General features: G+C 41.1%; 1 protein-coding gene across 1 annotated transcript in view; it reads left to right on the top strand.

Annotated features, from left to right (window-relative positions):
- The first annotated feature begins 1,222 nt into the window (after nucleotides 1–1,222).
- HEATR5A (HEAT repeat containing 5A) overlaps nucleotides 1,223–14,966 on the top strand; it is a 182,524-nt gene continuing 168,780 nt past the window's right edge. Inside the window, exon 1 of the mRNA XM_036734739.1 lies at nucleotides 1,223–1,287. The gene's annotated coding sequence lies outside the window, so the exon portion shown is untranslated. The remainder of the gene's footprint in view (nucleotides 1,288–14,966) is intronic.

Genomic DNA, 14,966 nt, shown 5'->3' with positions numbered 1-14,966 from the left:
AGGAAAGGTTCAAAGTGAAAATGAGGGAGATGGTAAAAGGGTGATTGGAATGAGGAAAAGGTGAGTCAGCACGTTTTGTGAACTCGGCCGCCTGCCTGGCTGGAAGAGAACGGCCAGAATTAGCGGTGGATACACTGCGATCGGAAGCTGGAAGTGTTAGCACTGGGGAAAAGGCGAAAAGAGGGAGAGGAGGAAGCCGATGACCGAGAGTTCAGCCGCTTAGCCTGTCCGGTCTGTACTTGGGAACAAAAACAACCAGGGTTTTCAGGACAGGGGTCGTTAAATTTGTGTCCGTAAAGCTGTAATTGTGTAGAATTGTCTGACCGGGAAAGATCCCAGTTCCTCTTATCTGATGGTTATAACGTAAATAACGGTTAGACTGCACGGAATATACGCTCCTGTAATTATGTTAGCAAAGAAAGTGACTCGGGAAGTGGGGTCCAGAGGGACCTCCGTCAGTGTTGCTTCTTGCAGTGTTTGTGTGTAAGACAAGAGAGACTCTGCTCGATGAGAGAAGGGGCGTCAAGTAAGTCATCGTTAACTTCTTCCTAATTAAATACAGCCCTAAAACACTATATACGGTTGTCCTTTAAGGCTCCGGGGGAGTGCTGGGTGTCTCGCCAGCACTGTGACTTACTCCGTCTAGAAGTCATGCGGCTCAACCGGGATAAAGGACTTAAACAAAGCAAAGGCCTAAATGACCATTTTCAAAGAATTATTGCCAAAAATATTTAAATATGCGCCCGCATTGAAATAAAACGAACCCAGCCCTAAAAAAAATTTAGGCTCCTCTGTTTTCAAAAAGAATCTCGACAGGAAATACTGGAGAAAATTTAACTGGCCAGTGATAAAAAACAAACAAACAAACAAAAGAAATAGACGCCGAGAGAGAACTACAGTTCTAAGGGAATTTGCAAACTGCAAAGCCACGCCACACGCGCTTCTCCCCGCTGCGCCCGCCACCAGCCACCCGCCACCTCCCATCCATCTTTCGGCGATCGATCAGTCACCCCTGCCAGAGTGGGCGCTCGATGGCTCGGCGGCCGGCTAGTGAGGCCTGCGGAGCAGCCGAGCCCGGGGGCTCCCCTCCATCTCTCGCACACTCCTGCTCGCGGGCTCCCGGCTTCCCCGCGCGCCACTCCTCCTCGACCACCCGGACTGCTCGCGACCCCCGCGGGCCCCGCCCCTCCCCTTGCGCCCCGGCGCCTGCGCCTGCCGGTCTGTCTCCGTCAGTTCGCTGGTCGGTCAGTCCGATCCGTGCTCGGGTCCCGCCCGCCTGAGGAGCCGGTAAATGTGCCGGGACGGGACGGGGCTGGGAGGGACCCGCCGAGGGGAGGCTCCCCGGGAGGGGGCGGTGTCGGCACTGAGGCTCCGGGTCCCGGCCGGGCTGCGGCGGCGGCGGCGGTCGGGACGCTCGGACAGTGGGGTTTGGGGGGCGTCCCCTCCCGCCCCTGACTCATCCCGGCCGGGCGAGGAGCCGCGTTCCGGGGGGAGGGGGGAGGTCAGGAATGTCCGAAGAGATCTGGGGGCGAGGGTGGGCGTGGAATGGGGTCCGAGCCCCTGACCCGGGGGACAGGGTGGAAGACACCCCCCCCCGAGAGCTTCGAAGCCCCACAGGGGCACGAGGGAAAGAAGGAGGGGGCAGGAGAAGGGGGCCGGGAAGGACGGTGACAACTGCCGCGAGTCCCGCCGGTGCCTGTGCGCGCGGGTACAACAGGTAGGCGCTGCCCGTGGACTCTGCGCCGGCCCGGGACTCCCGCCGACGAGGAGCAGGGACCGGAGGGCAGGGCAGGGCACGGCGTCCCTCGGCCCGGCCTCTGGGTGTGCCCCACCTCCCCAAGCCCCGGGCACCCGCCCTAGCCGGCTGCCGGGCCGAGCTGGGGAGACGAACGACATCGGACCCAGACACGTTTCATTTATCGATGAAGACCCTAAGAGGAGCGATGAGTCCTGGGGGGAGTGGGGTCCGCGTTCACTCAAGTCCTCCTCCCCCGATCACCCCGCTCAGTTGGCTCGGGAGAGGGGGGTCAACTTTTCCCAGAAGTAGCGGGCTCTCTTCTGGACTCAGCAGCCTGCGCTTTTATCACTACCAACCCAACTGTAAGTGGTTACTAACTGCTTTACCAAGTCAGGGCTGTGTATAACGATCAGTAATTGTACTAATGTACACCTCGGGCAGGATAATTCTGTCTTTCCTGTCTGTGGAAGAACAATCATAACTGAACTGTTGGATACGGCGAGTTCTTTGGGCTTTTATTACAAATAATTATATAATTTTTATAAGAGAACACAATAGAATTAAGAGTCACGTTTTAGAATTCGTCGTTTCGCCACTCTCTCTTTGAGAAAGAAATGGTACCTAAGCTTTGAGGATAAGAATTATGTTTTAATATGATTCATTTTTACAAGCGTTTTTGTTGATGTCATGGTAAATCATGGCAGAGCTGGAGATGGAGCTAGGGTTGAGCTTTAGCTCATTGCTTTTTTATTGTTATGAGTTTGACAAGCATCAACAACATAACAGCAAGGATTAAGTAACAGTGGTTCCAACATTGTCCTGCCTGTTTCTGTTCCCTTCTAACACTGTGCACTAATTCTGTTCACCCATGTGGATTTAAAAAAAAAAATACCTCGAGGCGGTGGAGGGAATATCGTTATGGCTACCTCCCCATATCCCCCCCACCCCAAGATCTGCCACCGTATCCCACAAAACTCATTGCCTTTCCTTGCAACAATTATTGTCAAGCAAAACACATCAGCCCCCTTTTGTGCCTCTAGTCCATCACCTCTCTGCCAAGAGATGGGAAGCATGATTCATCTTCAGTGACTGATCGTTGCATTGATCAGAGTTTTTAAGTCTCTAACAGTTGTTTTCCTTTCCAGTATTGTGATCCTCCTTTAACTTGGTTCTTCTCACTTAACTGCATCATAGAAGATCTCCCCACTTTCTCAGAATCTGTCCTTTTACTATTTCTTAGACTAATATTCTGCTACTTTCATATAGCATAATTTGTTCAGCAACTCTCTAATTCCTTCACATGTTTTATGCAGGTTCTGTTTCAATAACTACATCAATGAATATGTTTATATCCTAAAAATTATCTAATCTCATTTCTTTCAAGTAGATATAGAAAATATAGGCATTACATTTGGGACTCAGTTTTTATTTAAAAAAACCTTTTACAAACTAATTTTTATTTCAAACTTAGTGACTACCAGCTAGCAACTGTTGTGATTGGGTAGAATATGGATCTTGGAAACAGGAAGACCCAACTTGTGATATTTACTAGCCATCTGACCATGAGCAAGTCACTTAACCTTACTTGAGCCTCAGGCTCAGAATTTTTCTGACCTAGGTCCTAGACATAAGTCAACAAAAATAGCAAAATAACCATATGAAACATGAGATAAAGTCTTACCCCAAACCTTTAGGCTTTAGCAAGGGTAAATTAGCAAATGAGGAAAATGTTTTTATTTTTTGTTCCAGCACCTTTGGTCCTGCTTTCCTTCTTCTTTCCTTTTATACGGTTATAGTCAGTTTGTATACTTGCCTAGTTTTATGGATATCAGTCTGCATCGCCTCATTTAGGTCCTTCCATATTTTCTTATATGCTTCTTATTTGTCCTTCTAAATTATCTTCATATTCAATTGCGGGGAGGGATTTGGACGTGTGATATAATCAGAGCGGAGAACATTGCTGTGAAAGGAGAAGGAAGAGAAGTCAGTTGTAGGTCGCGTTCTGAGAGTCGTCTGGACACTGATAGGTTTGGTTATTTGTCTACATAACTAGTATGTGTTAGAGGCAAAATTCTATTACATTGCTGTTGTTGAGGGAGAAATGAACCCAGGGATGTAGAAATCTCAAACCAAAGTTCCCAAGGCAAGGCCGCCTGGAATGAATTCTTGGACCCAAGCATTCTTTAAGTCAAGGAGGCAAAGATTTATTACGCTTTACGTAAATAAAGCAGGCAAGAGTTCTTAGGGAACCTGCAACCATACAGGGCTACAGGGAAAGTTTAAGTACAAGATTTAGGGATGAAATCTGTCAATTAGAAGTTTTAGGGTGGGATTAGGGCATGGTCAAGGCATGATTAAGGGGTGGTCAGTTCTTAAAGGAACATGCACTTTTTGTATCTACTTCTCAGGTATCTTACCCAGAGTTCACTGGGAAATGGGGGGGCACCTCCGGGGGGGGTGTGGTTTTGCCTGTGAAACGTCACGAAGTCACCAAAAGTTCACGGCTGACTGGGAATATCCAGGTGGACTCCATCACGTGTTTTGTTAGACAAGATTAATGTAATGGAGTATATATTTGACTATGTCTAGGATACATGTTAGACTCAGTGTATAGTCAGTTATCAGCATCCTGAATCAATCTATAATTGGGCATGGCTGCTTACTGAGGAAGAAGCAGAGATAATTTTGGGGCACACTGCCCTTGAACTGGAGAGAGGCTGCCTGGGCCGATGCTTTGAAGCTAGGGAGAGATGTGATTTTAGAACTGGAGTTCAGGCACAGGCACCCAGCAGAGGCTAAGGAGATAAGCAATGTTAGAATTGGGGTCCATCACTATTCCATAATTTATTCAGCCATTATCCCGTTGCTGGACAAATTGTTTCCAATTTTTTGCTTTTATAAGTAGAGCAGCTATGAACTTTTTTTTGTACAACTAGGTCCTTTTTTTCCTTTTTATTATGCTTTTGTTACAAATTCTTTTATTAAAGGGATTTGTTCTGCAAAGTTTGGATTCAGTCAGAGGGCTTCACTTGAGGACCTAGAGGGCCCTATGTAGCCTCCAAGCTCCAGGTTCCCCACCCCTGTGACCTAGCATATATTACTGAGTCTCGAGGCATCATCATTTATGTAACTTACTGCATATTGTCACAACATTCTCTAAATGCATCAGTCACAACAACATTAAATTCATGTGATCACAGAGTTAGACTGAAAGAGACCTTAGAGGCCATATACTGAATGTCCTCTCCTTTCCTTCCCCTCCATTTTATAATGATGAAACTGAGGTACTTAGACTCCAAAGCTAGTGCTGTTCCCCACTGCCTTGTGTAACAACAGTGTTACTTGCAGCTACTGTGGCTGTGTAAGGCCAATAGCACCAGCACACAAGAGGGCTGCTAGCACAGGTTCTTTGACCTGCTTTTCTAAGGAAAGCAATTTTAAGGGGTTAACAATCTTCCTTTAATTAAGCATACATATATCATTTATTTAGTTCAGGGGAAAAAGTCATCACCCTGAACTTCAGAGCAAATACAGACAGAAATTACAGAGAAAATACAAACAGATCAACAGACCGGTTTCTGTCTGACCATAGCAATATATACATAGTTATCAAAGAGAGAAGCACTAACATCTGGATTTTCAAAGCTGGGCGGGGGTGGCGGGGCTCCTTAACAACTACCCAGAGCCTCCACGCCAACACTCTTACAGTGAGTTTGCCCCCAAAGCATAATGCCAACCTTAGAGCATATATACCCTGTTTAGGGCCCTGAGGCTTAGCTCCTACTTAGCAAAAGAGTGTGGGAAAGATCTGTAATCACTAGCACCACATCATATATATTGTTTCCAATGAATGACTTGATTCAAACAAAGGCAAGACTGGAAGGCACTTGATTGCTTTAGTGCTGAGAAGCACTCCAAAAGACAACAAAAAAAGTTCCACCTTGCTTGTCATTACACCTTGCCAGTAGTAGATTTTATCATTTTCTTATTTTTCTATTCTACTAGGTATAAAGTGGTATGGGACCATAGTACTTTTATTCTGGAATAAATATGTTTCTCCTAATTTTGGCGATATCACTAAGGTAGGGAATATTCTGATCACTGGCCTTTTATTCAACAAATATTTCTGAGTATCTCTCATGGACCTTGGAGATATAACAATAAAAGGTGACACAGTCCCTACCCTTAAAGAACTAGGTAGGGAATGATGAGAATAAAGAGAGATCCAGAAAAAGTGCTAATAGATTAGTAAAATAAGGCCTGGATGAAATGACTTATTCACATTGGGCCTTGGAGTTGTAGTCTAATATTTTATCCCCTGGATTAGTTTACATATTCTTTACAAATACTAAAAATTTCAAAAAAAGAAATGGGCCAGTTCAGAATTTTTATTCACCCTACTTTATAAAAGTCAGGACTCAAAGTGACAGTTATTTCTATATTTTTAAAAAAAATACATCCTATCAGGAAGTGGCTTAATGAGGTTATTTCATAAGTGACTGAACCTGTGTAGTAATTTATAATTGAAATATAAGGTATTACAATATTTCTACATTCGAAATTAATCAGCTAATATTTATTACATATTTTCTATATAACCAGAACTATGCCAAGTGTTTGAAATACAAAAAGTAAAAAACTGTTCTTTCCTTCAAGGAGCACACATTCATTCTAATGGGGGAGATGACATGAAAATAATTGTATATATACAGGATATGTATGTACAAAATAAACAGAAGGTCATCTCAAAGGGAAAGGTAACTAATAACTAGAGAGGTGGTCAGGCAAGAGACTAGGAAAGGCCTCCTTCAGAAGTTGAGATTTAAACTGATACTTTAAAAAGCCAGGAAACTAAGGGATAAGGATGAAAAGGAAGACCATTACAGAAAAGGGGTGGGGGGAGCAGCAGCTATTGAAAAGCCATGGCTTCAGGAGATATAATATCATGTGTGAGGAACAGCAAGTAGACCAGCATAGATGGGTCATAGACTGAGCTGAGATGAGTAAAATGTAAAGTCTATAAAGGGAGTAAGGGGCTTGGTTATGAAATCTGAAATGCCATATAGAGGACTTTGTATTTGATCCTGGAGTAATAGTGACTAGAAATTATTGGGGGGAGAGGGGTGAATGACATGGGTCTCTCTACTTTAGAAAAATTATCTTGGCAATTTGAGTAGAGAATGGAATGGGATGGGGAGACACTTGAGGCAAGTAGACCAATTAAAAGGCTATTACAGTATTTTAGGTACCAGAGTGCCTGAGCTGCCTGAACTACAGTTGTGGCAATATGAGAGGAGAGAGGTAGACATATAATAAAGATGTTGTGAATGTAGAAATGACAAATTTGATAATGGATTTGATGAGGAGAGGATAGTGTGAGTGAAGAGTCAAGGGTGATAACCCAGATTGCAGACTTGAGTAACTTGGAAGATGCCTGGGATGCTCTCCCTTCTTATCTCCAAACACTGACTTCCCTGGCTTCCTTCCAATTAAAATCTCATCTTCTACCAGAGGCTTTTCTCAACTCCTCTTAATTCTGGTGCCTTCCCTCTTTTAATTTTTTCCTATTTTTCCTGTAAGTACCTTATTGTACATATTTTTTATTTGTCGTGTTCCTTATTTGATTGTGAGCTCCTTGAGGGTATGCACAGAGCTTGGCTTATAGTAGGCACTTAATAATGTTTATTGACTGACTGGTGCTTTTGGCAGTAATAGGGAAGTTCAGAATAGGGGACATTTGAGGGAAAAAGACAAATTCTGTTTTAGGTGGTGTTGAGTTGGAGATGCCTACAGTTTGTTCAGTTTGAGATGTCCTACTCAGGAGAGAGACTAGGGCTGGGTATATAAATATGGGAATCATTTGTATAAAACTGATAATTGAACTCCTGGGAGCTGATGAGATCATCAAGTGAGATAATCTGGTGAGAAAAGAGGAGAAGGCCTAGGACAGACTTGGATATCCATGATTAGTGGGTGTGACGAGTCTGCAGGATCAGCAAAGGAAATTGAGAAGTAGTTAGATAGGAAGAGAGCCAGGAGAGAACAGTGTCATGAAAACCTAAAGGGGAGAAAGGATACAGGAGTGGATGATCACCAGTGCCAAATACTGCAAGGAGGTTAAGAAGAATGAGATCCAGAGTAGGCCATTAGATTGAATAATTAAGAGATAATTAAAAACTTTGGAGAAATTAGTGAAGTGTGCCTTTCTGCTATCTATATCTAGTCTGATAAGTATTCTACAATCCATGTATTTAGATGGAGTTGTATTTCTAACTATGGAGATAACCGCCGTAATAATTTTCTCTGTAGGTTGATTTCCTTTTTATTATTGGTTGTATGTTTGTAAACGTCAGTGTTTTAATTTTAAATTAGATCGTAAGCTCCTTTAGAGCAAATTCTGTCATATGTATCTTTTCACAGTGTGCTGTAATAGAGTTGAACTTAGAGTCATAAGAGACCTGCCTTTAACGCTGTGTGAATGTAGGCAAGTCACCGAACCTCTCGAGGTATCAATTTCTTAATGGATGTAATACTTTACATTGTAATTTACCTCCTTTACATAATAATTTACCTCTTAAGTTGTTTTGAAGATCAAATGAAAATGTGTATAAAGTGCTTTGCAGACCTTTAACTATAAACATCATCTACTTTATTGTTTATTGAATGGCTGAAAGTTTTGATTATGGTTTGGCATATAAAATTGACTGTTTTTGTCTTAAATTTGTAGACTAACAACTTCTAGAAAATTAAGACATCCAAGTCATAAATTAGCCATGAGCTATAACAAGTTACCTTTCCTTGGAATTTTTGTCTGGTAACTTCACTAAGTAACATAATTGTAGAATTTTAGCCTATGATTATTTAGTACAACCCTCTTAATTTTATAGCTTAAGAAACTATGGACCCAAAAGGCAAAGGAACTAAGCCATATCATATATTATAAAAGTTGTTTTCGTTGTTCTGTAATTTCAGATTCTTGGTAACAATATAAAAAATTTCTGCAGCTTAAAAACAGACATAATGTTGATTATGCCAAAAAATACTATTGCTGTTAGTCTGTTGAAGACATTGGAACCTGTCATATGATACTGAGAGAAGGAAAACTTCTGAGGGTATAATTCCTAAATATTTAAAGCCTTGAACATGCTTACACTTCCTTGAGGATTCAAATAAAATGTTATTATTACTGAATAAAATGCTTCTTAGATGTGTTTTCTCTGTAAAGCTATTGTTTTTTAAAAGTGCATCTACTATTTGGAAATTTCCAACATCTTTACCTCTTTTTGCTTCAGCTTCCTGGTCTATAAGTGTGACTTGAAGGACTAAGCTGCATTGGTTGACTTAGTGTATTTTTTTTAATCCACAAAGCAAGTAGGAATAGGTTGAAATTTTTTGTTTCAAAGTAAAATTATAATAAAATTTTTTAGTCAGTTAATACTCCTGGTCCTTCTAGTTTTGAATGTGGGATTTGAACTTAGATGATCTCTAAAATATTTTCTAGCTCTAAATCCAGTGTTCTTAAATATGTATATGTGTACATTAACATCCCCACACAATAGAGTTCTATTTAATCAGCATGTTAGGAAGTGAAGCTTTCAGATGACTAAAATTTATCCTTTAAGCATCTGATCTTTTTAAAAATTTAATTACTTTAATGGAAATCTATAATATGCAGGTGTCCCAATAGCTGTTAGGGTTAGGGTTAAACTTAAGACTTCACTAAGACTTTTTGGATACCCTTTATTAAATATTTCTGTAACTTCTTGAACATATTTAATAAATACTGAACATATTTTAATCTTTTCACCCATATCTGTGAGATCAGAGTATAGAATTATAAAGTTAGAGCCAGAAGGTACCTTAGAGGCAAGTCCTGCTTCTTCATTTTACAGATGAGGAAACTGAGACCCAAAGAGAGAGGGCTCAAAGGAATCTAGTAAGTAGTAGAGCCAGGATTCATTGTTGCGTTAAGTATATGGCTGAAGTAAACATTTTCAGGCCGATCCAGGAACCAAATCATCATATATAACGTTTTACCTGGAAGATATATCTTGAATAAATCCCTAAAGACTAATCTGTATATGTAGAGTGGCCCAAATACAAGAAAATATGATAGCATTTTTTAAAAAAATCAGTTTTTAGCTTTCTTTTTTTTTTTTTTTTTACATTTTCAGTTCCAAATTCTCCCTCTCTCCAGCCCCTCCCTCACCCATTGAGAAGGCAAACAATAAGATATCAATTATATATGTGAAGTCAGGTTGCAAAAAAAAGGCAAGAAAAACTGAAGACAATACAGTTAAAACAGCAATACATCAGTGGTGGAGGGGTGGGGAGAATGATGGTAAGGAATAGAGTAAAGGAATAGTTAGTCGATTGGTATTAATTATAAAAAACTTATTGAAAGAGATTAATGTTTCACTGAATTTTGAAAAAATGGACATACCTGTAAGAGAGCTTAACAAGGTGTCTCAGATAAGAGGATGAAAAAATTGGTTTGACGTTGGGAGTTAAGATGTATATGGGAAATAGCAAGTAAATTGTTTTAGGGATTAGGGAAGTCATTTTTTTTAAAGCAACCTAGAGATTTTTAAGATAAATCTTTATTGATAACATTGGTTTTTATGCCACTTACATTTTATCCCTGAATTCTTCATACTACCCCTTCCCAGAGAACCATCTTTATTGACATAGAATTTTTAAAAAGAAGAAAAAGTAGAGGGAGCAAGCCAGCCTAACTCTCCCAACATTCTCCTCCAAACAACTTTAAAATAATGCCTCAAATCGAATTCTGGAGTGACAGGGTCAACAAAAAGTAATGGCAAGTAAAGTGGAATTTTTTGTTGTCTTTTGTTTTGGAGTTCTTCTCAGTACTAAGGCAATCAAGTGCCTTTGAGTCTTGCCTTCGTTTCTGTCAAGAGTCTTTGATGACCTGCTTAAGTCACGGGAAGGCTTAGGTCACATGGGTTTGGAGTCACATGGTTGTGACTCCCTCTGACCCTGAAGAAGTGTATATATACTCTTAGGTTAGCGTTTTGTTTTGGGGCTCACTCACTGGAAGAGTGTCATGTGATTGGCCAGACGAGACTCTGGGTAGCCGCTGTTAAGGAGTCCCCCGGCTTTGAAAAACCTAGATGTTGGGGCTTCTCTCTCTTGTAACTATGTATGCAACATCTTGGACAGACAGCTAGAAGCCTGTCTGCTGATTTTGTGTTATTTTGCTCTGTTTATATAATTTCTGTTTGTTTTGTCTGAAGTTCAGGGTGCTGGCTTTTCCCCCGTAGCTAAGTGAATGATATATGTATGTTTAATTAAAGTAAGATTGTTAACCCCTTAAAGTTGCTTTCCTTAGAAAAGCAGGTCAAAGAACCTGTGCTAGCAGCCCTCCTGTGTGCTGGTGTTGTTGGCCTTACATAGCCATAGTAGCTGCAAGTAACATTGTTGTTACAGGGTGAGACACTTTTTTCTAGCCCAAGACAATTTAGGAGGTCAGTAGGCAAAGTCTGTGACACCAAGTGTTGGGGAGCAGCCTGGAAAACACACACACACACACACACACACACACACACACACACACGCATGGGCAACACTAAACACGGGCCTTAGAGGCTGTGACATCAGCAGTAACTTCAGGAGCTCTCAGCCCAGAGATAGTAAACAGAAAAAGATTACAGGGGATCCTTTGCTGACACTTCGAATTGCCCAAAAGTCAGTTCAGGCAGAGAGGAGTGCTTATGTGATCAGTCACAGTGAGCAGGGACTCTGGTCACAGTTCCAGTGTAGAGAGGAGCACTAACATTTGTGGCTACAGGGGAGTAGGGTCCTTGTCTAAGTAAATATCAGAGTGCAGAACAGGAGAGCAGTGACTGCAGCCCTCCCGGATCGCACCACAAATTTGCAGACCTTCAAAACTACCTTTGAAAACAAGGAGGGGAGATGGAAATTTATTAAAATAGAGGAATTTTGAACATTCCTGATAAAAAGACCAGAACTGAGTAGAAAATTTGACATTTCAAACACAAGCCTCAAGAGAAGCATAAAAAGGTAAACATGGAAGAGAAAGCAGACTCAGTAAGGTTAAACTGTTTATGTTGCCATACAGGAAGATGATACATGTAACTCCTAAGAACTTTATCATTGTTAGGGCAGTTAAAAGGAATCTCAATAGAAAGAGGGTGTGTAATTTGATTATACTGGGATGATCTCAAAAGAAAAATGAAGGGGTAAAAAAGAATGATGCACTGAGAGAATGGGGAAAACTCGCATGAAAAAAGCAATAGAAGGAAGAACTTTTACAGGGTGTGGGGGCAGGGAGGAATTGGGCATAATACGGGCAATGCTTGAACCTCACTCTGATCAGAATTTGTTCAAAGAGGGAAGAATACACATACACACTCACACTTACATACATACACACATACACACACATACCCAGTTGGGTATAGAAATCTCTTACTCAACAGAAAAGTGGGAGGGAAAGGGGACAAGATGGTAAAAGAGAGGTTGTGTTGGGGTTTAGTCTCTGCCTACCCTGGCACACTAAAACTGTTGAGGTTTCATAATATGTTGTGATGGAATTGTCTCAAAGAATTCAGAGTCAGACCATCTCTAATCCACATATAGGCATTTATTGAGATTGATACCTCTCATGAAGCAGGCTAAGTTCCAAGAGGAAGCAACAACTTCAGAGAAAGCAGGATAGATTTTTATAGCGTAAAAATGCAATTACATAACAGAAATTCTGAATATTAAAAAGGCAGGAGGGTTTTGTTAAGGGATTAGGTCCCAGGCCACAGTGGAACTACACATGCAATTACCCTCAGTGCATACAGAAAAAGCCACTTGGGGGGGCGGGGGGTAGGTATGTATGGTAATGTTATAATAAGCCTGTCTACACCATAAGTTTACCCTAGGTCAATTCTTTACTATTACTGTGCAGGTGCGTACTTAGGGAAAGTTTCTTCTGTTGTTTTGGGGTCCACATCATGCTTGGGCACCCTGGTGGTGCTGCTCTCTGATTGGCTGAATATTGTGATGGTTGTGGTTGAGTGCATGGACACACCTGTTGTTTCTGTGGGAAATATGAGGAATGGGTCTGGGGGCAGTGGCTAGCTAGAGGGGGTGGCTGGGAACCCGTCACGTGGACATGCCTGCTATTCTGTGAGAAATATGAGTTCACGGACACACCTATTGTTCTACTGAACAGTGAGACATATGAAGAAGTTAGCACATTGAGTGCGAGGATGGGGGGTGAGCGGCTAGATTGGTGCTGTGGGCCTGCTGTTCAGTGGGGTCTGTAAGAAAGGTAGAATATTGTGAATGGGGGCAGCTTTATTAGGATTCCATCAGTTGTATTAAGGGAGGCAATTGTCAGAAGCAAAACAGACTTTTGAGGAAGAACAGGATAAAAAGAGAGAAAGATAAACAGAAAAAGTAATCATAATATGAATTCACCCATAAAGCAGAAAGCAGAATGAATTAGAAACCAGAATCCAACAATAACATTCTATTTATGAGTGACATACTTGAAACAGAAGGACACATAGAGTTAAAATAAGGGGCCAGGGCATACTTCAGATGAAATAAAAAAAAAACCAAAACACAAGGGTAGCTATCATGAGATCTCAGATACAGAAGAAGCAAAAATAAACCTAATTAAAAGAGATAAGCAAGGAAACTTTACTAAAAGGTACCATAGACAATGAAGTAATATAAAAAAAAATTAGAGCAAGTTTCTCTGATAAAGGCTTCATTTCTTAAAACTATAGGGAGCTGAGTGATTTTTTTTTTTTAAATAGCCATTCCGTAATTGATAAATGATCAAAAGATAGGAACAGGTAGTTTTCAGAAGAAGAAATCAGAGCTATCCATAGTCATATGAAAAAAAATGCTCTAACACTACTGATCGGAAAGATAAAAATTAAAACAGTTTTTAGGTACCACCTGTCAGAAATGACAAATGCTGAAGGGAAGGCATTACTTTGTATTTTTGGTTCTCTTAATATATAACTGGGAGGGAAAAAATGGTGTTTTGTCCCTGGCCTAAGTTCTTAGCTTAGAATTCAAGCAATCATTTTAAATATTTTAGGTACATATATCTCTACCTTTAGAGCCAAGGCCTCTTTTAAGAAGCCTTCTTTTATGAAGGTAAGCACTTTTTCTTCTCTAGTTAAGTTTTCTTGACTTTAGGCTTTACTTTAGCATCCTTCTTTTAAGTTTATGTAAGACTATTCAAGATATACAATGTAGTAAAATATAACAGATACTTATTAGGCACCTAAACTACGACTTACTAGACTAGTTCTCTGGCAGATAAAAAGTTTCAATAAGACACAATCCCTTCTTCCAGAGTTTTCTGGGTTGAGAGTCAGAGTAATGTGTTTTGGGGTTGCTGGGAACCTCAGAATGTCAGGATACAGGGTGGTATCCACCTGGAAAGAATTCAGGGACTCAAACCTTCTTCCACTCAAGGGGCAAATTTTATTCTAATGCCAATAGAAGCAGGCAGGGTTTCTAGTGAACCTGAAACTTAGTGGAGGTGAGACTGATGCCTGTATACAAAAGAGACAGTGAAAGGATCTGGATGGGATTAAGGAGTGGTAAGTAGTCTGGAGTGGGCTAGGTGCCACAGTGAAAGGACCGTCAAGTAAGCTACTTAGGTGATCTAAGTGGGCTAGGGTGGGCCAGGTGCTTTGGGTGGAAGTGCCAGTGACCTGGCCTGCTGAAATATATGGGAAAATTCAGGGACGGGGTTGCTTTCAAAGACGTGGTTTTTCCTTTTAGGAGTCCAGGTCTCATTACTCCCATCAAGAGGATTTAGAGTTGAATCATGGCTATTACTTAATTGCCAATAGGCAAGTCATCATTTAACCTCTGTGGGCCAGAGTTTCTTTACCTGTATCTATGGTAAAGTAATCAAGTAGAATTACACAGGCTAATAATAGGGAAACCTATCTTTTGTTTCCCACCAAGGCCTTCCTTAAGTAATATATCAAGCAATCAGTTTCCTGTTTTGCAACCTATGAGTTCACAAAGTGCTAAATCACAGTCTAATGACTAAATTTGTTACAAAGGCCCCAAAAAGCTTTAGTTCCTTATTAGATCAGAGCTAGTTATTGTAGGAAAAACTTGGATATGGTTGGATACATTGTCACAATCTACTTGTATTTCTGAAGTGGGGGAAGTATTTAGGAATACCATTTAAATTAGGAAACTGGAGGTCCCGATGAGA

The sequence above is a fragment of the Trichosurus vulpecula genome, chromosome 8 (assembly GCF_011100635.1).
Source record: "Trichosurus vulpecula isolate mTriVul1 chromosome 8, mTriVul1.pri, whole genome shotgun sequence".
Classification (NCBI taxonomy): Eukaryota; Metazoa; Chordata; class Mammalia; order Diprotodontia; family Phalangeridae; genus Trichosurus; species Trichosurus vulpecula.
The sequence above is the reverse complement of the archived record's forward strand: the minus strand, read 5'-3'. Positions and strand labels throughout refer to the sequence as shown.